We start from the raw sequence: 20,932 nt of genomic DNA on the forward strand, positions 1-20,932 counted from the left end.
TGGCTAGGCTTGTATAGGCCCTAGGGCCAATAGCCTAGTACCAACCTATGAACCTTAGTAATGAGATGTGGACGACTTTCTGACCACAGTGGCAACGTGGTGGTCAAAAGAGAGGTTGCTGTCAACCTGTGTTCCCAGATCTCTTATAACACCTTCTGTGTTCAGTGGACTACCATCAATGTGGTAATTTAAGGGAACTGGATTTTTCCCAAAGGGGATGAAGACACATTTTTTGGCATTGAGCTTAAGGCCATGGTTCTGACACCAGTTGCTTGTCTCATTGAGGCCTTTCTGTAGGATGTCAGCATCACTTGGGGAGTTAATAATAGCTCCCAACTTGCAATCATCAGTGAACTTTGTCAGCCAGAATCCCTTCGTGTTGGCCTGGACTTCGGAGTAGTAGATACCAAACAGGAGAGGACCCAGGACCGAACCCTGTGGGACTCCACTCGTGACTGGTCGGCAGTCTGACTTGGAGTCAGCTACTTTCACACTGTGGGTTCTTATCTGTGAGCCAGTTTGCAACCCACCTAGTGATATAGGGGTTGATGCCTAGCTTAGTAAGCTTTTCTATGATTCCTAAGTGGAGAATGGTATCAAAGGCCTTGGCCAGATCAAGGTACACTGTATGAACCACCTTACCTTCATCCACAGCTCTGGTGAGTGACTCAAAGTTGTCAACGAAGTTGAGCAGGCATGATCTACCCTTCACAAAACAAAACTGTGTAGGATCCAGCGTTTGGAGATTACCTATAGCCTTGTTTATTGGGTCCATGATGATGCGTTCCATAGCTTTACATATCAGACTTGTCAGGCTAATGGGGCGATAGTTCCTGAGGTCTGTAGTCGCTCCTCCTTTGTGGAGAGGGATGACTGTAGCAGTGCGCCATTTGGTGGGGACAAAGCCTGAGGTGAGGCTGTGACTGAACAGGGCACACAGGTGAGGTGCCAGTTCACTCTGTAGTTCAAGTAGAACACAGCCAGGGATATTGTCAGGTCTCCTAGAAGCTGTATTCTTGGCCTTGGACAGTGCTGTTTTAACCTGTGCAGCAGTAATACTGGGTGCCTGGCAATCTACTGGTACTGTGATTGGTCCTTTGGGGGGGGGGGGGGGGTAAAGTTAGCACTGAATCTGTTTGCCAGTATATTTGCAATATCTGTTGGCTCGGTATAGGAGATATCATTGTGCAGTAGCTCAGAGCAAATCTGGGTATTGCCATGGAGATTCTTAACATAACTATAGAAGGCCTTGTGGTTGTCTTTACGATCTCCCATTTTCTTTCCTAAACCTAAAAATAAGCCAAAATACCATATTCTCATATGGGTGTGAATAATGTGCGGGCAAACTCCTTGTTTATGGAAAGAGGAGGTAACAGTTAAAAGTAAAGCTAAAAGTCCTACGGTTACCTGTATGGGCCGTGGGAGCCAGTCACATCTTGGATTAGAAGTATCACCCTTTTCTTTTGCGCAGTTTTAGTAACCGGTGCCACGTTAGCTTCCATGATGAAGCAAAGGTATTCTTGTCTGGTTGCTAGGGAGCAAAGTTACTTGCTAGAGGGCTTTTCAACAGGTTAGATTTGGTCAAAGAAAGAAGCATGGAGACCATTCATTCCAGATCAGTCCTTTACTCAGTGCAGTTAGGCAGATGAGAAAAGATACTCTATCTTGGATGCTCACAGACAATTCAGGTAATATCTTGACAGAACTAAATCTTTCAGACCTTCAAATCAATTGTTCATGTCTTGTGAAGGTAAGAGAGAGAGACAACTCATGTCAAAACAGACCAACAGCTTTAGACAACCATTTGGAAATATCTTTTGTTATACTCACTATAACAAAACTATTCCAGGCAGGGTCATGGTCCACTCGACCAAGACCTTGGCTTCAACTATGGCTTTTTGGAAATGGTTAGATTCTAGAAGTGTTCTAGAAGCTGCTATGTTGCCTTCTGTAGGTACTTTTACAAACACTAAAAGCTTGATTCCTTCTCTAGGTCCAAATCAAGCTTTGCTAGGACCGGGGTTCTTGTACTGTCTACCTTAGATAGCTACATTTGGGAGGCAGAGGGAGTTCTACTCGTATAACTAAGGCTACTGCAGCAGTGATGAATATGATGAAAATACTACAGTTGTTTAAGCAAGACTTACCATAACATTAGATGTTCAAATGATTACGGCTGTAGTACCTGCTCCCTTCCCTCTACCTCCCTTGTTTTTTGGTGCATTTATATACCAGGTTTTGGATATTTATTTTTTGTTGTTCCTAGCACTGTCCTTACAAGGCTGTCTCACTCTCTCTGCAGGCAGGAAAGCTCTGTAGGGCTTCATGCCCAATCTTGCCTTAGTCAGCTGAGCTCTAAATGCCTGACAGTTTGGGCAAGTTGAAAGATGTCCTGAACCTTTGGAAGCTGGCCAGCTGCTACATTATTCTTAGCAGGATATAACCCAAATAGCCAAGGCCACTGCAGGAATGATCACTTGAACATGTATTGTTATGTAAGTTTTACTTACACAACTGTACTTTAGGCTTTGAACTTTGTATGGAGAAAGAAAGGCCTGTGTTAGTTTGGTGTCTAGTATGCAACTGAGAAAATGAGGTTTTGGGTTGCTTTCATTGTTAACTTTATGTTGATAGTGAAACCCAGACCCAAAAGGAGGGTCAGGGTGATCTTGAGATGAGTCAAGAACATCTCCTGAGGAGATGCCTGTATTTAACAGGTCATCCAAGTGAGGGAATATCTGGATTCCCAGAATCCTGCAGTAAGCTATGACTGGGGCGAGGCACTTTCTGGGGGCTAAAGAAAATCCAAGAAGGCAAAGCAGGGAACTCAAAGTATGATGAGCCAGCAGAAAGCTTTAAAAATTCCCTGTAAGCAAGGTGAATCAGAATGTGATGATAGGCATCCTTAATGCCCCACAGACACCAGGAAGACATTAGCAAGAATGAATGGAAGTACAGTTTGCATGGGGCAGCATCTTGAAAGACAGAACAAAGAGAAAAGCACTGAGGGTGGAGAGATCCAGAATTGGTCTCCAGTCTTCTCCTTTTCGTGAGATGAGGAACAGTCTGAAATAGAGACCTTTTTCCACATATTGTGATGACACCAGCTCTCCTTGCTGAAGCAAAGTTTTAATGATGCAATTGCATCTAATCTTGTGGAGGAGGGATGCCAATGAATGTACGCACTTCTTTCCAGGTCATTCGATACCCATATTGAATGGCTGAAAGAACCCATTTGTTTGAATTCATGACTAGCCAGTTTCTCAGGGGTGAGGTGAGCCTTTTGGATGGAGTGGGGGTACGAAGGGGAGTTAGAGGGTAGTCTGCCATACTTGGCTGGGTAAGGATGCCTATTAGAGCCAGAGTCCCTGTCTGTTTTGTTCTGGAGCATTTTCTTGGCTTTATGAGAAAGCCTAGAGTCCCTGCAAGTGAAGGAAGTGCATTTTGTGGACTCATGTTGTTTGTCGAAGGAAATGGGGGTGCAGTGGTGTAACGGTTAACGTTGTCACCTCACAGCAAGAGGTTCTCCTGTTCGATTCTGGGCTGGGGTGCCTTCTGTGTGGAGTCTGCATACCCTTCCTGTGTTTGCGAGGGTTTCCTCTGGGTATTCCTGTTTCCTCCCACAGTCCAAAGACATGCACCTGTAGTGTTTCTCCTCAGGCCTCCAATGAAAACAGGCTCTGTCCTAGTTGGACTTTCCCAATTAACAAATGTTAAAATAAAAAAATAAAAATTTTGGTGAATGTAATAAACTCAAAAGTAGTTTGCTAAAAACTACCTTTAGTGAACATTAAAAGACTTTTTTTCAGTGGGGCAAGTTCCCCCGTCACCTCCATACAGGGGGCACCCCCACCAGGAAATATGTATACCAACTCTGATGTCACAACAGTGGGGAAAATGGAAATCTCCATTGTTGACAAAAGTGACCTTGGTGAGCTGCCTTCAATTTATTTGCATTCACCAAATCTAACTTTTATGAGATGGCATGTTCCTGGTATTGCACAGTAATTACTTTGCTATACTGGCACAGAGGTAATAAAGATCTGTCTGCAGAGTTTAATAATCTTACTTAGTTTCAGTAATTGTTTGAAAAGACTGGCAGCATCTGGAGTAAACAAAAAGTCTTGTTTAAGGAAGAGTCTAGGAGTTTTGCTTTAATATTCTCTGGGAGGGGCTAAAAATTTAACCATGTATATCACCTGATCACAGAACCAGTACCTGCATTTAATGCTGTGCCTAGCCACTTGGGAAGCATAAGCCACCATTGACAAAGCCTGTTGTTTACTAGCAGGTTCCCCTAGGGCGAGCAGCATTTTATTTAAATTACAGATAATGGACAATAAGTATTTAATGAGTTGAAACTGTTAACTAAGAGCTCTAAGTGAAAGACATATAAACCTTTCCCCCCAATCTGTCCATTGCTCTGCTGACTTTATCAGAGAGAGCACTGGCAGCAGTGAGTAACCAACAGAGCCTGTTTGTAGACATGGAAAACACAGAAGGGTCTGCCACAGAGTTTTTGTACAGGAATTTCAAGTCCTCAGGTACCTTGAAAAACCTGTCAGGCCTTTTAGAAGCTGTGGCTGGGAATCTGGTGCAGAGGAAGCCTCTATAAAGTACATCTGTGTGAAATCTTACCATAACAGTAAATGTCCTTCTCTTTTACAGTTGCAGTATTCTTTACAACAGGGATTCCCTGCCAAGGGCAGCTCGAATTCTGGCCAGTATACTAAAGCCTTTGGTTGCAAAGAGTACACTGTATGTCACAAGTATGCACCTCACACATGGTGTAGGGCAAAAAGGTTATGTCCAGACTCTGAACGGAAGAACACCAGTAGGAACAACAGTCCAAGGATAACAGTAGGTAACAAGCACATCTAGAAAGAGAAAAGGACAAGGAGGAGGAGGGAGTGTGAGCGAATAGTGCAAAAGTGCAAAACTGTTATGGTAAGATTTTACACAACTGTACAACATCCTTCCAAAACACCGTTGCAGTATTTTTTTCAACAGGGAGAGTGCAAAAGCTCAGGAAGGAGATTGGGAGAAGGAAAGGCCAGCAGAGCCCTCTAGGAAGCCCTGGAGAAAGGCCCTGGTAAAGCCAGTTCTGGCCCTAGAAATCATATCCAAATTAGAATATTTAGAAAAGGTATGCACAGAAGTCCAGGGATGCTACCTCAAAAATAGAATTGGTATCCAAACCCTTGAAAAAAGCACCAGAAAAAGCCACAGCTCTAGTGGAATAAGCCTTAACAGAAGGAAGGCTCTTCCCATGAAAAGAAGAGCAAAAATAAGTGGCTTTAGATATCCAAGAAGAAAGTTTGCTTAGAAACAGGCAACACTAAAGACCTAGAATGAAAATAAAAAAAGCTGTTGAGATTTATGAAAATCTTTAGTCTTATCCAAATGTCCGAGTTGTCTATGTAAGTCCAATGTATGCAAAACCTTCGCACTTGCAGACTGTGGAGAAGGGAAAAAAGTGGGCAAATTAATAGACTGATTAAGAAACAACTCATTAACCACCATGGGCATAAAAGAACAGTCTTCAAAGAACAATGCCACAAGGAAGCTGAAGCAGCAGGATAAACGGAAGCCAGAGTTAATTTTTCTAAAAAAAAAATTAAAGTCCAAGAAAGGAGGAATAAGCTTCCTGGGAGGCCTAATGTGAAGGGCGCCTTTAGGAAACTGTTTTATCTGAAATCTAGAGGTTAAAGGCAGAGTCAAAGGCAGACAAGCAAAGATAGCAGATAAGTGGGCCTTAACAGAAGATTCTGCCAATCCAGCATTGAACAATTCAAACAAATACGAATAAACCAAAGGGACAACCAGAGAAAGTGGATCCAGGTTACATGAAAGACACCAAATAGAAAATGGGTTTCCTGGCCACTTGCAGGACCCGAAGCACATTCTAACAAAAAAGGTGTCTGTAGGGGATCAAAACCATACCTCTCAACCTCGTAGTGCAAGAAATCTAGACAAAGCCCAACAAAATTGGGGGACAAAGGCCCATAAATCATGACAGATTTTAAATATTGTGCTTATAATTACGAAAGTTGCTACAGTTTGTTTTAACATGCATTTTCTGAAAGATTTCAGGTCTGAAACTCAAATGAATGTCATTATTTAATGATTTCAATCCTCAGATCATCCCAATGATTTGCCAGAAAACCACAAATTTTATGAGGAACAGACCAAAAAGAATGAGCCAAAAATGAGGACATTCTGTGAAAATCTGGACAGCTGAGAGGTATGATCAAAGCCCAATTACCCACAGTGTCACCTGAAAAGTGGACAAGTGGGGATGGATGAGAGATCCCTCATCTTGAGGGAGTAAGTCCACCCTGTGAGGTAACATTTTGGTGATTGCCCTTGGCAAGATGCAAAAGAGGAAACCAATGCTGTCTGGGCCAAAAGGGAGTCACCAGAAAGATTTTGGTAGCATCCTGTTTAACCCTGAACAGGATTTTTGGAATGAGAGGAAGGGGAGAGAAGGCATAAAGAAACATCTGCTTCCAAGAAAAAGCGATGGCATCCATCTTCCAGGCCAGATGGCATGGGACTCTGGCACAAAATAGAGAAAGTTGTCTGTTCAGAGGGGAGTCAAATAGATCTACTTGCTGAGTACCCCACTGGTGGACAATGCCTAGGAACACATCCCTGTGAAGCATCCACTCGTGACATAGTGTTATGGACCTTCTCAGAGAATCTGCCAGGACGTTCTGATCTGAGGGAATGTGACTGAAAAGAACAGGATAGTCAGACAGCACCTGATTTGTCAAGAAAAGGAGGATTCTCAAAAGGAGGATTTTGAGTAGCCTTACCAGGTGGGCCCTTCTACTACCCTTTTTACCTTTGGGGGGAGGGCGAGACAGTCTATGGACAAAGGCAGGATTATTAGGATAACTCCTCTGAAACTTGGGCACAAGGGAAACAAAAATATTCTTTAACTATTGTAAGGCCTTGACCTTTTCTTGCAGGGACTTGCACAACTCTGCAGCAGTAGCAAATGGTTATTATCCAGAGTGGCATCCATTACTTTAGCCTTGATATCAAGTAAAGGCTGAAGTCTGACCCAGGAATACCTCTTCAAAACAGATCCAAAAGCAGCAGCCATAGATAAAGCATCAGCTACATCATAGCTGCATTTAATGGAATGGTGAGCTACTTGGGAGAACGTCCTAAGCAAAGCAAGAGCAGAGGTCTTCCCCTCAGAATCAGGGAGATCAGAAATAGCCTGATGGGCTTGAGACATTAGAGCCAAAACATACCTAGTTATGTGTGTCTGATAATTAACAGACCTAAAGGCTAGGGTAGTAGAAGTATCACCTTCTTGCCCAGTCTCTCCAGGGTTCTGCTATCCTTATCAGATGGCAGCAATTTAGTGGAAGGCAACAATTTGGTAGGTTTATCAGAAGTCACTGACACCACAGAGGGATCAGCAGAGGGACAACTTGGATAGAAACTTGTAGTCCTCAGGCACTTTATAAAACCTATCAGTTTTTTTTGGGAGCAGGGGATTGAGAATCAGGAGCATGACAAGCCATAGAAAAAACATCCAGCAAGCCAGCAAGAAATGGAGAATCAGCAGATGGCCTAGGAGATTCCATTTGCAAAAGCTTATAGTACCTCTTCTGGACATCAGACACTTGAACGTAGTCCCACTTGAAAAATTCCATCATTCTGAAAACAGTATCACCAAATGAAATCTCCACAAAAGGAGAATAAAGGACTAATAGACAATTCCTCCTCAGAACCATAATCAAAGGAATATGGGAGGAATAAATCAGGGACTTTATCAGAATCAGCAGCATCCCCCTCAGAAGAATCCTGCTCCCTAGGCCTCTTAAGAGGGGTAGAACATCAGGGAGGGCAGGAACAGAAACATCCAGTAGAGGCTTGAGAGTCACAAGAACATTAAACAAATTTTTTTTAACACCTTTATAAAATTATCACTTGTGACATAGGCAAATTTACATTTGTACAAAGTAATCAGCCTGTATTAACAAATTAACATTATACTTCACATATATTGCTATATACCACATAACCTAAGCAACATTACATACATTTTGCAATTCTTGCCCCTTTTTTAAAGAAAGAACATCTTTATTAAACCACTCACAAAAACTACACAGACACAATCCTAGTTGCAAGCATTTTACATCACAGACTATACTGACACACTCCCAGTTGCAAACATTATACATCACTTATCTACACAATCATTTTCTGTCAAACATTACATTGCTCATTCCATCATTCCATCCCTGTATGTATTGTTCCCACAATTCCTACTTTTTCCTACACATTTTGTTCCTATTCTTTTCTAAAGATCTCAATTCCAGTTGTTTTATCTGTTACTATAGTCACTACTTCTAATATGGTTGGTTTAGATTTTGATTTCCATTTTCTAGTAATTGCTTTTTTGGCAGCCACCATAATTAGACACAGCAAGGCCTTATGTCTAGGCAATCTGCCCACTCAGCATCTCTGGTGGTGCGTCCTGTAGGGAATCCTTAAAGTCCACTAACCCAAAGGACTCCCAGAAAATATGTTCCCAAGTACCTCTTTCTTCCCTGTTATACCTCCAACATTTGCTGTCTACCTGAGGAAAATTTCTCTGGCGTCTACTTGGGGCATAAAATTATCTATGTAAACATTTCCAAGCAAAAATCCTAAATCTGCTAGATTCTGTTGCATATTTAGGAGACATATACATACTCCCATTGTTTCTTTTTGAATTGCTAATCCAATCTCTCTTCCCAATCCCTTCTAACCTGTGCTGATTAATTCTTATAGTTATCATGCAATATTTTATATGCTCTACTAATTATTCCTTTTTTAATGGCAGCTTCTGTTCTACAGTCTACTAAAAATCTATCAGTGCTGGCCTTTTGTTTAGGACCCCCCCCCCACACCCATTCTTTCTCTTTGCCTATACTCTGATATCAATCCTTGACAGGGAAGGCAATCTTTAAACAGCAGTCCAAAGAAATTCTTGGCCTCTTCTCATTCCATTACCTTTCCCTCTTATTTGCTCCCAATACCTTGGTTCCTTTGCCATTTTTTGCAAATAAATTCCAGTCCCCTCTTAACTGTTGTATATCTTCCTAATTGCAGTCATCCCTATCAACAGAATCTCCTTTCTACATTCCCATGTTGGCTTAGTTCTTAGAATACTTTGATACTTCATGGATATAATATTCTCTATGATTATTGTTACTCACCTTAAAGGCCTGCATCTAAAATCCCAGTCTCTCCTTATTTTCTGAGCTTCCCCATTTCAATATTATCTGTTTCCACTTAGAATTATAATTTTATGCTTGTGTTATGTATAGGAGCCTTAACTGGATAGCTCTGAAATACATTTTCAAAATTGGGTAATCCCAATCTGCCCTGTTCTACTAGAAGAATCAGCTTATCCCACTTGACTCTTGCCGTCTTCCCCTCCCAGATAAAGTCCTTCAGCTCTTTATTAATTGCTATCCACAACTTCTCCTCTGGTTGATAAAAATATGCCTGACCTGTATATAAGATTAAAGGGACTAAAAACATTTTGATTACTTGTAACTTACTATCCACATCCATATAACTAAGCTTCCATTTTCTCAGTTTTTGTATTATCTTTTGTTTAGTCTCTTCCCACATATCCTTGGCTGCAACACCAGAATCATTTTAATCCATATTCCTAAATACTTTATTTTATCATGACCCCATAAATAAGGATACTGCTGAATCAATCAGTGTGTGGGTACATAATTTACCATTATTGCCTTTGTTTTAGCTTCATTAATTTTGTATTTTGAAAAAAATTGAAACAGTCTCAAAATGTTCCACAACACTGTATTATCCTGTTCTGGTTTTGTCAGGTATAAAATATCATCTGCAAAAAGAAATCAGCTTTTCTTGACTACCATACCAATTATAACCTTGAATTTCTGAGTCCCTTATTTTCTTTGCCAGTGGTTTTAAATATAATACAAATAAAGGGGAAAGAGGACACCCCTGCCTGGTTCCTCTGCTCAAACAGAAATTAATCAGAGAGGACCCCACATACTTCAATTTTCACCTCATTTATCCTCCTAATCAGCCTTATATATTTTTCAGGAAATACAAATGATTCTATTGCACTGCTCTTAAAGTTCCAGCTTACTCTGTCAAATGCTTTCTCAGGATCAAGACTCACCAACAACAATGTTATTTTCTTACATTCTGTTTCCCTCTGGATCATCAGTGTTCTGCTAATGTCAAATGTTTGTCTCCCCTCCACAAAACCAAACTGATCCATATCTATCAATTTTGGCATTACTTTTGTCATATTTTTAGCCATTACAGACATGAATACTTTATAAATGTGGTTTAGTACTGAAATGGGCCTGTATAGAGTTAGGTCTGATGGATTAGGTACTACAGCTACCACTGCTTTCTTCCAGGAAGGTACTTCTCTTCTTAAAAAAACCTTCCAGATCATTATCACTTTTTCCCTCCTACCTTTCAAACTTCCACAGAAATACTATCTATTCCTGGGGACTTTCCTGTAGATTGGTTATACATCACAATTTGTATCTCATCTCCTCCTATCCTGTTAGAGACTGAGACTCGTCTCCCTCTAACCTTGGCATATTTAATTCTTCCATAAACATTTCCATTTGCATCTTTTCTTGATTTCCATATTTCTCTGCCTTGTACAAACTTTCATAGAATTTCCGAAATATTTCTAATACCTCTACATCTCGTTACCTTCCTTGTTATAGGCTCCCTTAGCTTGGTGACAAGCCTTTTTTACTTTGTTACCCGAGTCGTTGTGCTAAAAGCTTTTGTGCTCTACTATTATAAAAAAACTGTTGCTTAACAGCAATCTTTCTAAACTCGTGCATATTATCAAGGTAATCCCTTATTTTCTGCTTAGCATTCTGTAGTTGATCATCATCTTGTTTCTGTGAGATTCCCCCAATCTGCAATATTTTAAAATTTGTCAGTCCCTCTAAATAATTCTTGTTACTTCTTAACCATAGCTCCATTTATTTTATTTCCACCCTATTTTTAAACTCCACCTTAATTTTATCCCACTCTCTAGCTATATTTTCAGAAGAAATTTCTCTCCTCTCTAATAATTCTGAATAATCTCCACTACCCATTCCTTAGATTTCTTTCAACAGATAGGTGGGAAAACGCTAGTGTCTCAGTTTTATTTCATACCCTGTACTTTTACTTTAGTTATTATCAGCACATTATCTGAAATAGTTATTGGGTGTGTATCAAAACCTTCAATTAAATGCACATGTTCCTGTAAAATGTAAAGTCTGTCTAGCCTAGCCCAGTTTTTATATCTTGGGGAATAATGCCTAAATTTACTCAACTCTTATTACTGAATTCACATCTTCCATGCCAAATATTCTCAAATTTCTCAAAAATCTACCCTCCTTTACTATACTTTCCCTTCTGGGCCCCCAGACACATCTTCACTATTGCAAATCACATTCCAGTCCCCACCATTAAGTAATATTCCTTGCTGAAAACTGATTATTTCTCCCAGAATTATCTTAAGCTCCATTACAACAATTTTAGGTGGAATACAAGTATATGCCAGTGTAATGTAAGAGTGGTACAGGATATGTACGAGGGTAGTGTGACAGCGGTGAGGTCTGCGGTGGGAGTGACGGATGCGTTCTAAGGTGGAGGTGGTATTACATCAAGGTTCAGCTCTGAGCCCTTTCTTATTTGTAATGGTGATGGACAGGTTGACAGACGAGATCAGACAGGAGTCCCCGTGGACTATGATGTTTGCAGATGACATTGTGATCTGTAGTGAGAGTAGGGAACAGGAGAAGGAGACCCTGGAGAGGTGGAGATATGCTCTAGAGAAGAGAGGAATGAAGGTCAGCAGGACTAAGACAGAATATGTGTGTGTGAATGAGAGGGAGGATAGAGGAATGGTGAGGATGCAGGGAGTAGAGGTGGCGAAGGTGAATGAGTTTAAATACTTGAGATCAACAGTTCAGTGTAATGGTGAGTGTGGAAGAGAGGTGAAGAAGAGAATACAGGCAGGATGGAGTGGGTGGAGAAGAGTGTCAGGAGTGATTTGTGACAGACTAGTACCAGTAAGAGTGAAAGGGAAGGTCTACAAGAGGGTAGTGAGACCAGCTATGTTATATGGGTTGGAGACAGTGGCACTGACAAAAAGGCAGGAGTCAGAGCTTGACATGGCAGAGTTGAAGATGTTAAGATTTGCACTGGATGTGACGAGGGTAGACAGGATTAGGATTAAGTATATTAGAGGGTCAGCCCAGGTTGGATGGTTTGGAGACAAAGCCAGAGAGGCAAGATTATGTTGGTTTGGTTGAGGAGGGATGCAGAGTACATTGGGAAAAAGATGCTAAGGATGAAGCTGCCAGGTAACAGGAAAAGAGGAAGGCCTAAGATAAGGTTTATGGATGTGGTGAGAGAGTACATGCAGGTGGTTGGTGTGACAGAGCAAGATGCAGAAGACAGGAAGAAATGGAAACAGTTGATCTGCTGTGGTGACCCCTGACGGGAGCAGCCGAAAGAAGAATCCTCCTCCCTTTCCAGTAGCCCCTTAGCATTACAAGTCTGCAACTATCATCTTTCTATCATCTTCTATCATTATTGGAGCTCTTCTTGGAATTAATATAAGTTCTCCTATTTTCCTTTGTCCCAGGTATTCCACTGAATAACCATTCTGAAAACCTTTATTTATCAAATTCACATGTTCAGTTCTAAGTGTGTCTCCCGTAACATAGCCATTTGCACTCTACATTTTTAATATAGTTCACCACTCTTTCTTTTTTTGTATTTGCTTGTGAGACTGCGGACATTTAAAGACATAACAGAAAGCATCACTGCATTAAAAAGTTATTATTCCCACCTTTTATGTATAACACCTTTTTTGTTAAATGTCTAGTTCCAGCTTTTATTTTACATGCATACACTGTTTGACAGGTTGAACTTTTACACAGTTGTTTCTTGTCATATCTTAGAAAACTTTTGTGTTTTATTGAAAGCACTCAAACAAAAAGAAAAAAAATACCCCCTAAAAACTATTAACTTAACACTGACACACAAAACTATGTACATCTTCAAATACTGAAAGTCTTACCATCCTAATAGGAACAAAAGTCTCAAACTGACAGCCACACTCACAAACTTGAATTAACCTAAAATAAAGGTTAAACATGCCAAGAAGCATGGTGCAGCCTGTGCTTCTACTAAGTGCTAATTGGTTTTGACTTTACATCTCTCCCAGCTGGGAAAACCCCTGAATGCTTTCAGAAAAGTTTGTCTTAGCCAGTTTCTCCTCTTCTTTTTTTCTTCAGCCACTCTCTACCAGCCTGCAGCCAGTTTCTCTCCTCTTTCAGATTGTGTCCATGGAGACAAGAGAATCAGGCAGCCAGTTTCTCTATCAGATTGTTTCCATAGAAACATGAATATCAGTTGCAGAACTGGTACTGAGCATACCCATATTTGCTAGAAAAAAGCCTCATAATATTCAATATTCTTCCTCATTTACTTGCTTACTCTTAAAACTTGTTACTAAATCAATCTCAGGTACTTAATCCAGTCATTTTCCTATGCAAGAATGAGGAAAGACACATTGACTTTCTTTTGACAGGCTCTTTTAAACCAGGCTTTTCATTGGATTGCCTACATTTCTTAACACTGAACGAGAGAGAGAGAGAAGGGTGAAAAGAAAACCATACACCACAAAAACAGTCATAGTAAGAAAATAATTTCTTTACTTACAGTTAACTTTCTCCATGCCCTTCCCCTCTCCAAAGATTTTTGAACACTAATGACTTGAAGTAGAACATATGTTTTAGAGTCTCCCACAAGTCCAACAAATTCTGAAAAAGTCCAATATTTCCAGATTTTCTTGTTCTGTCATATTTCACAAAATTATAGCACTGTAATCCTACATTAAGTTACTGATTGTATTACAGTTCATCTCCTTCTCCCAATCCTGTCTCTGCTTCATTTCCCACATACACTAATTTTTTCTAGTCACTCTCGTGCTCCCTTCCTTCTCGCCAACATTTTCCATTGAAACACTGGAAAACGTTTCACAGGTAAGAGTCTCTCTGTAGTCTTTATTAACAGAAGAACAAGGAGCAGAATCTCTGTTTCTCAGCTCAAATTTTGTTGGACAAACTTTTGTATTTCCTCCTTAGCATGTACTTCATAAAAAAATGAAGTTGTCCCTCCAGGGAATAATACTTTGAAGACAGCTGGGTACAGCAGTTTGAATCACACCTGCATCTCAACATTCCCTGTTTAGTGGAATAAATTTGCTTCTCTTCTGCCTGGTATATAATAAGTAATCATTCTACACAAACACTCTGCGGTCTCCCACTTTTAGTACTTTGTCCTGCCACAGTTTTGTAAAATTCAACTCCTCCTGCTGTAGGATTGCATCTTTAATACTAAAGGTCTAGGTTGCTTTCCTCATAGCCAGGTTTGGAACATTCACATGATGTGCCCTTTCAATTAACAACTCCTACTGTGGAATACCAGTCCAGTTGCTTATTTCTGCTTTCATAAAATTAATACAAATCTGTTCCTTTCAGCTGCTCTGTATAGCTGAAAAGCTCAGATTTTCCCTACACGCTCTGTTAATTGCTAAGATGGTGGCTCCCTGAATGGCAGTGGCTACTCTGGGCTCTCAAATGTGGGTTTCATTTTTTTGTATTGTTTTTCTGTCAGTATGTTGTCCGTTTTGTGAACCGTTCTGTTGTCGGGTGTGTGATGAATGCAGTAGTGGTATTTTTCTGCTCGTTTTTTGTGGATTTGCCTTGATTTTGGATCTTTCAGCAGCCGTTGATCTGACTGTTTGTCTCTGCCCTTCAGGGATGGCGGTTGTATTGAGTGCAGGAATCGGAGTCTGGCTTATGGATTTTGGACTCTAGTTGATTCTATTGGGTCGAGGATTGATCAGGACTTTGGAATGATGCTGGTGTTGAAGGGATGGAGTTAATGATCTCTGTGAGAACGGTGTGGAAGGAGAAGACTGTTGTGGCCACTGTCAATTGTTCGAGCTTGCCAGTGGAGAGGAATGGAGTGATAGGAGGTGGACGACTGGGGACTTTGGAAGATTTGTTGGCATTTGGGATGGAAATAGTGATAGTATGGATGGTAGGATGGCTGTGGTCACTGAAGATTGCCTCTGAGATTGGTAAAGCACAGTTATTTGCATCTTTCATCCTTGGACTCTGCTGTTGCTTCTGATGGCATTACTGTTGTGTTTGTTTTTAACTGTATGTTTTTGCACATGAGCTTTGAGAAATGTAATTTCATTCAGCTGTGCACTTTGCTGTATAGTCTTCTACTTGACTGGACTAATTCAATTTTTGAAACATCTCTTCCTGAGCAGTCTCTTATTCAGGCAGCCCTTTTTTCATTTTGATCTCTGATTTTTGCAGCTTTATCAGCTAATTTGAATATTTGTTTAAAGCTTCTTCCATTTTTTCCAGTCTTTTGCCGTTTGTGTTGATATACTCCATCAGTGTTTCGTTTATTTTAATCAGGCCTGTGTGCTGTCTTATATCTTCCTGCAGCTTACTGGAATTTATGTCTGAAGGTTGCATTGATTTTTGCTGAACAGCTGTAGAATTTTCCCCAGTCAGTGTTTCTTCCTCACATTTTCTAGCTGATGTTTTTTCATGTCCTCCATTTCTTTTTTCTTGGCATCCAGGCAGTACACTTAGTAGCCAGTTACTGAAATTTACCCATAAATACAAGTCTACTGGCCGCCTCTGCTGAATTTCTTTTTTCACACTGGGAGAGCCAGAATTAAACTGTTACTCAATGTGCAGCCATATTGGGAGCCCTTCTGCACTAAACAAGCTTTGAGTGAAGTTCTGCCATTCACTCTGACGATCTTTGGAAGCAGGTTAACTATGTTTAGTTTTCAGCTTCTTTTTTTAGTGGAGAAGTCAGCCTTAAAATGTTTTGGTGGCTCTGACCCCTGATGGCACTCAGTAATAGTAGCCGGGACCTCTTCCCTAACTAAAATTTAAGGAACACTCTTAAGCCCTTCAGTAATAACCAGCAAGGATTCCTCCTGTACATCTGAGGTAGATGTCTGCAAAACCTCCATGGATGTAAGTGGTGTCAGGTTCATGCCGGCCTCCGAAGTGGTTGCAGCAGAGGAATTTGACAAAAACAGGACACTCCTCTGGGCTTTTACCAGCCACAAGAGAGATGTCTGGTGGAGGTGGTACAGCCGAAGAATCAGACCTAACTTTCTTGGCCTTTTTCTTTGTAGACGGTTAGCTCTCGGGGCAGGAAGACACTTCCATGATATCCCTAGCCAACAATTTAAATAGTTGATTCTCAATATAAATTGCTAGAGAAGACAACTGACTCCTCATTGTCTTAGGGACAAAGGAATGGCAAATCTCGCAAGACATATGGTTGTGTAAAGTGCCTAAACAGAACAAACACTGCTTGTGACTATCTTTTTGGGGAATCTGTCTTCTGCATTTCCCTTTTCTGAATGAAAAGGAAGCCAAGAACCAGATTACAAGGCAAATGTAAGGTAAATAAAATTAAAAACCCAATATGGCACTTATCTGAAGACAGTAGAACCAGCAGATAAATAGGTTCCATAGGTTTATAGATGTTTACTAGGCTAACGACCACAAGGGCCTTTTTAAGCCTAGCCATGCATCCCAAATCTTTGACAAGTTCTGATAAGTGTAAGCATGGGTCTGGGAGATTAACCATTAACAGGTTACCGGTGTCCATTAGAGAGACAGGTGCCAAACAAGGGATGAATTTCCGATTTCCCATCTAATTGTCCAAGTTGCACTTGAATTGGGTTATGGAGGAACTCTGGTTCACATGGATGGGGAGCCTGTTCCACAGATGGAGTAGTCTCTGGGATACATACCGATCTCTCCAACAGGTCCTATTTATATCACAGGCAAGATTTAGGTCTTTAGAATGGGTAATTCTGGTGCTGTTTGTTTTGTGGGTATGCAGGAGGTCCATCAGACTGGAGTCTGACAATGCCCTGTATGCCAGGCACAGTTCTCCCCTCAAAAGCCTGTAGGAGATAGAATACAGAGATAGGGCGCTTGAGGCAGTCTGCATAGGACATTTTACTTACACCCTGTATTCTTTTAATGAGGAACCTCTGTGGACGTTCCAGTTGTTGGATATGCCTGGTTAGGTACACATCAAAGCGGCATTGTACTCAATGATGAGTCCGATGAATGCCGAATACACTGGAACAATGACTTCCTTTGACCCAGATGCCATACCTTTGTTTATAGGTTGTACAACACTGAATGATTTCCTCACCACTGTAGACACGTGATGGTCAATGGCTAGATTACTATCTGTGTCCCTAAGTCCCAGACTACTGGGTCAACTCTAAGGGGTGTGTTGTTAATATGATAGTTACCAGGGATGGATGACTTCCCAAAGGATACTATTACGCATTTCTTGGCATTTCGTTTTTAGTCCACGGCTCTGACACTAGTTGTTTGCCTGTGTCAGCTCCTCCTGGAGAACATTTGTGTCAGTGCGAGAGTCAATGACCGCTCCTAATTTGCAATCACCTGCATATTTAGTCAGCCAGAGACCATTGACATTGGCCTTGACTTCTGAGAATTAAATGCCAAAAAGTATTGGTCCAAGGACTGATCCCTGAGGGACTCCACTTGTGACTGGCTTACTTGTAGAGGTGGACTCCCCAATTCTAGCTTCCTGGTTCCTGTCTGTGAGGCAGTTGGCTATACGGGTTTGTAACTAATCTCTTGAGTTTTTCAACAATGCCCGAGTGGAGAATTGTGTCAAATGCCTTGGCCAGTCAAGGTAGGCAGAGGGAATGATTCTGCCCTCATCCACTGCTTTGGTGACCTTCTTAAATAAGTCCACCAGGTTGAGTAGGCATGATCTGCCCTTGACGAAATCAAACTGGGTTGTGTCCAATGTCTGGATGTTAAATATATCTCTATTCATCATTTCCATGATTATTCTTTCCATGGCTTTAAAAATAAGACTGGTGAGACTTATGGGTTTGTAGATGGCCCAACCTTTGTGCAGAGGGACGACTGTTGCCTTTCTCCATTCATGAGGCACAAAGCCTGTTTGGAGGCTACAGGTAAACAGTAAATTCAAAGGCCATGACAGATCAAGTTTCATGCTATTTAGAAGGCATTCTGAGATGTCTGGCCCCAATGATGCAGTGTTCTTTGTCTTAGAGAGAGCATTACGGACCTGTTCCCTAGTGACAGCAGGGGGAGTTATATTTTATATTTCCTGAGGGAAAGTTGAGGGAGAGAGGGGTAAAGCTGGAGCTGAATTTATCAGCCAGGAGGCTTGTTGTATCTTGTGGCTCAGTATAGGTGGCTCCATTTACAATGAGCTCTGCACACAATTGTGTACTGCCTTTGAGGTTGCGGACATAGCTAAAGAATGCTTTGTGGTTTGTCCTTGGCCTGTGAGGCCAAATGTACCTCAAATTTGGCTTTGGTAGACTTAATTTGTCCTCTGAGTTGTTTGTTTAGTTTGATGACAGTGCTTTTATCCTGCTGGGTGCTGCATCTCTGAATTTTTGCCATGATTTGATTCCTCCTGTTATACAGCCTACTGATTTTGTGATTTCCCCCCAGGGTGTGTTGTTTTTTTTGAGTTAGTTCTGTACATCGTCCTGGTGGGTACAGCTGCTTCTATGCAGCTATTAACATGCTTGTACAGGGTTTTTGTGAACAGTTCTGTACAGGCAGCAGCGTTCTCTGGGTTTATGGAGGCTTGAAACTTTGCCAGTTACTTAATAGCAGGAGGTTAGCCTTAGAATAGTTCCTGAATATTCCAGATTTAGCTGGGAGTCCAGGTTTTATTTTTTACTTCAAAGGAGACCATTTTGTGGTCTGACCTTACCAGGGAAGGCATCTCTGTGCATATAGGTTTGGTGTCGTATACGATTCCCAGTTAACAGTGGGGCAATTGAAGTCAATGAGTATGGTATTGAGTTGGATGGTTACTGTTTCTAATAAGTTTAAATACATGGCATGGGTTTCCTGGGTCATAAAGGGAGACCTACAGCTTGCAAAGAAGTGGTACTAGATTTTGCCTACGGTGATTTGAACATGGAGGAGCTCAAGTGCATTGTCCTGTTTGACCAGCCTTGAACTATATTTATTTTTGATGTAAATAGACACACCTCCACCTTTAGTCCCTGCCTGTGAAGTAGCTGGTCTAAATGTGTGGAAAGCATTACACACTTGCACTGTTGGTGTGCTCTCTGTGGCTTTAAACCAAGTCTCAGTGACTGTATATATGTCAACATTCTCTAGGGTAAAGTGAGCTTCTAGGGACTAGAGTTTTTTTGTTTAGACTCCTAGCACTGAGCAGTAATACCTTTAGATTTTCTTGGTTTTGATTTTTATGTCGGAAGTACTTTCAGTTTGGCATTGCATAAAAAAGGCACTATGGGGGAGGACAATGTTTTAGCTAATATTCAAAAGCCTGAGGGGGGAGGTGCAGACCATCCCTGGTAAAGCAGAATGGTCTGTTGACCATCTCCTTCCATGTTGACAAATATTGCACCCCCTTAGAATAACACCAGAAACTAAGCCAATTACTAAAGTCTATCATCTCTGAATGGGCATGCAGACTGACGATCAAAGATGGTGTTTGGACTGGAGGCAAAAGTCCTGAGGCTGGTACGTCCAGACATCACCTTTATGCCCTACGTTGTGTGTGGGGAGCATGTGTGTAATGTATGGCACATCCTTTGCAACCAAAGACTTTGGTATATTGGCTGGATGTCAGGCTGCCCTCGGCAGGTGATCCCTATTGTAAAGAATACTGCAACAGTGATATGGAAGGATATCAGGAGGTACAGATGCAGGAGCAGGGGGTGCCTACTTCCAAGAGGTTATAAAATTGATCAAAAATCTGCTTAGATTCTCATTCAAAAATGCTTCATCATATTAACAATAGTTTCCCCACATTAAGATTCTTCAACATGGGGAGTCAGAAAAAAGGGAATCATCTGAGGCCACTTGGCCTGGTGAATGGATAAGGGATGAAGAGGCCAAGGAGTGCTCATCAGAATCTGATTCATCCTCTATCCTCAGAAGTGTTTCTTTAGGAGAATGGAAGAAAAATGAGTATTAGTAGGTCTCGCAAAGAATGGAGGCCCAAGTGCCATAACAGCCTTTAACAGGCCCGGTGAAAAATCCATCCATTCCTTTTCTTTGAACATCCAAGGGGACAAAACTTTTAGTTTCTTTTCCGCAGGTGCAAAATTTGCTTTAACTAAAAGCAGACGATCCAACCCCTAACTAACCTCAATAAGTGATCTTGAACTTCTTCTATAACAAGGATCCGTAGTATGCCTTCGAGCCCTTCAGAAATTATGCACAGCTCCCCCTTCTCACCATCATCAATAACTTCAGTCATTTCAAATGTGTGAACCTCTGATGCCATACCGGCCTCTGGCAGGGTTGTGGTAGCAGGAGATAGATGTTGGGCATAATACTGGGTCTGAAACCTCTGTGGATACATCCATGTTCAACTGGGCAGTCAAGATAGCAAGGCTTAGGCTTCTCAAACCTTTTCTTATGAATGGTTCAGATATCAGAGGTAAGAGGGTCAGCCATGCTTGCTTATGTGAGGTGCGCAAGATGCTGAATTTCCAAGTAGGAACTGAGCAATGAAAGTTACGTTCTTAACATGTTTAAAAAAGGACTGATAGATCATAAAATTTTTGCAGTTCTGCTCTATTATGTACGCAGAAAAGGCACTGGGAGTGGAGATCTTTGTAGGGAACTGGAATACTGAAATTGCACTTTCCCCTCCTAGCTGACATCTAGTACAGCAAACAGCAATGCAAATGAGAAAAATAATGAAGATTCCCAAATGGGGACCTTTTATCAACCAGTGAAGGTCAATGGCACCAATGACC

The 20,932-nt window shown here is 41.2% G+C and overlaps 1 protein-coding gene across 3 annotated transcripts in view; it reads right to left on the reverse strand.

Moving 5' to 3' along the window:
* GEMIN5 (gem nuclear organelle associated protein 5) overlaps nt 1-20,932 on the reverse strand; it is a 1,677,795-nt gene that overhangs the window by 867,202 nt on the left and 789,661 nt on the right. The window lies entirely within an intron of this gene.

The sequence above is a fragment of the Protopterus annectens genome, chromosome 4.part0 (genome assembly GCF_019279795.1).
Source record: "Protopterus annectens isolate FY-2018-M chromosome 4.part0, PAN1.0, whole genome shotgun sequence".
In the NCBI taxonomy this organism is placed as follows: Eukaryota; Metazoa; Chordata; order Ceratodontiformes; family Protopteridae; genus Protopterus; species Protopterus annectens.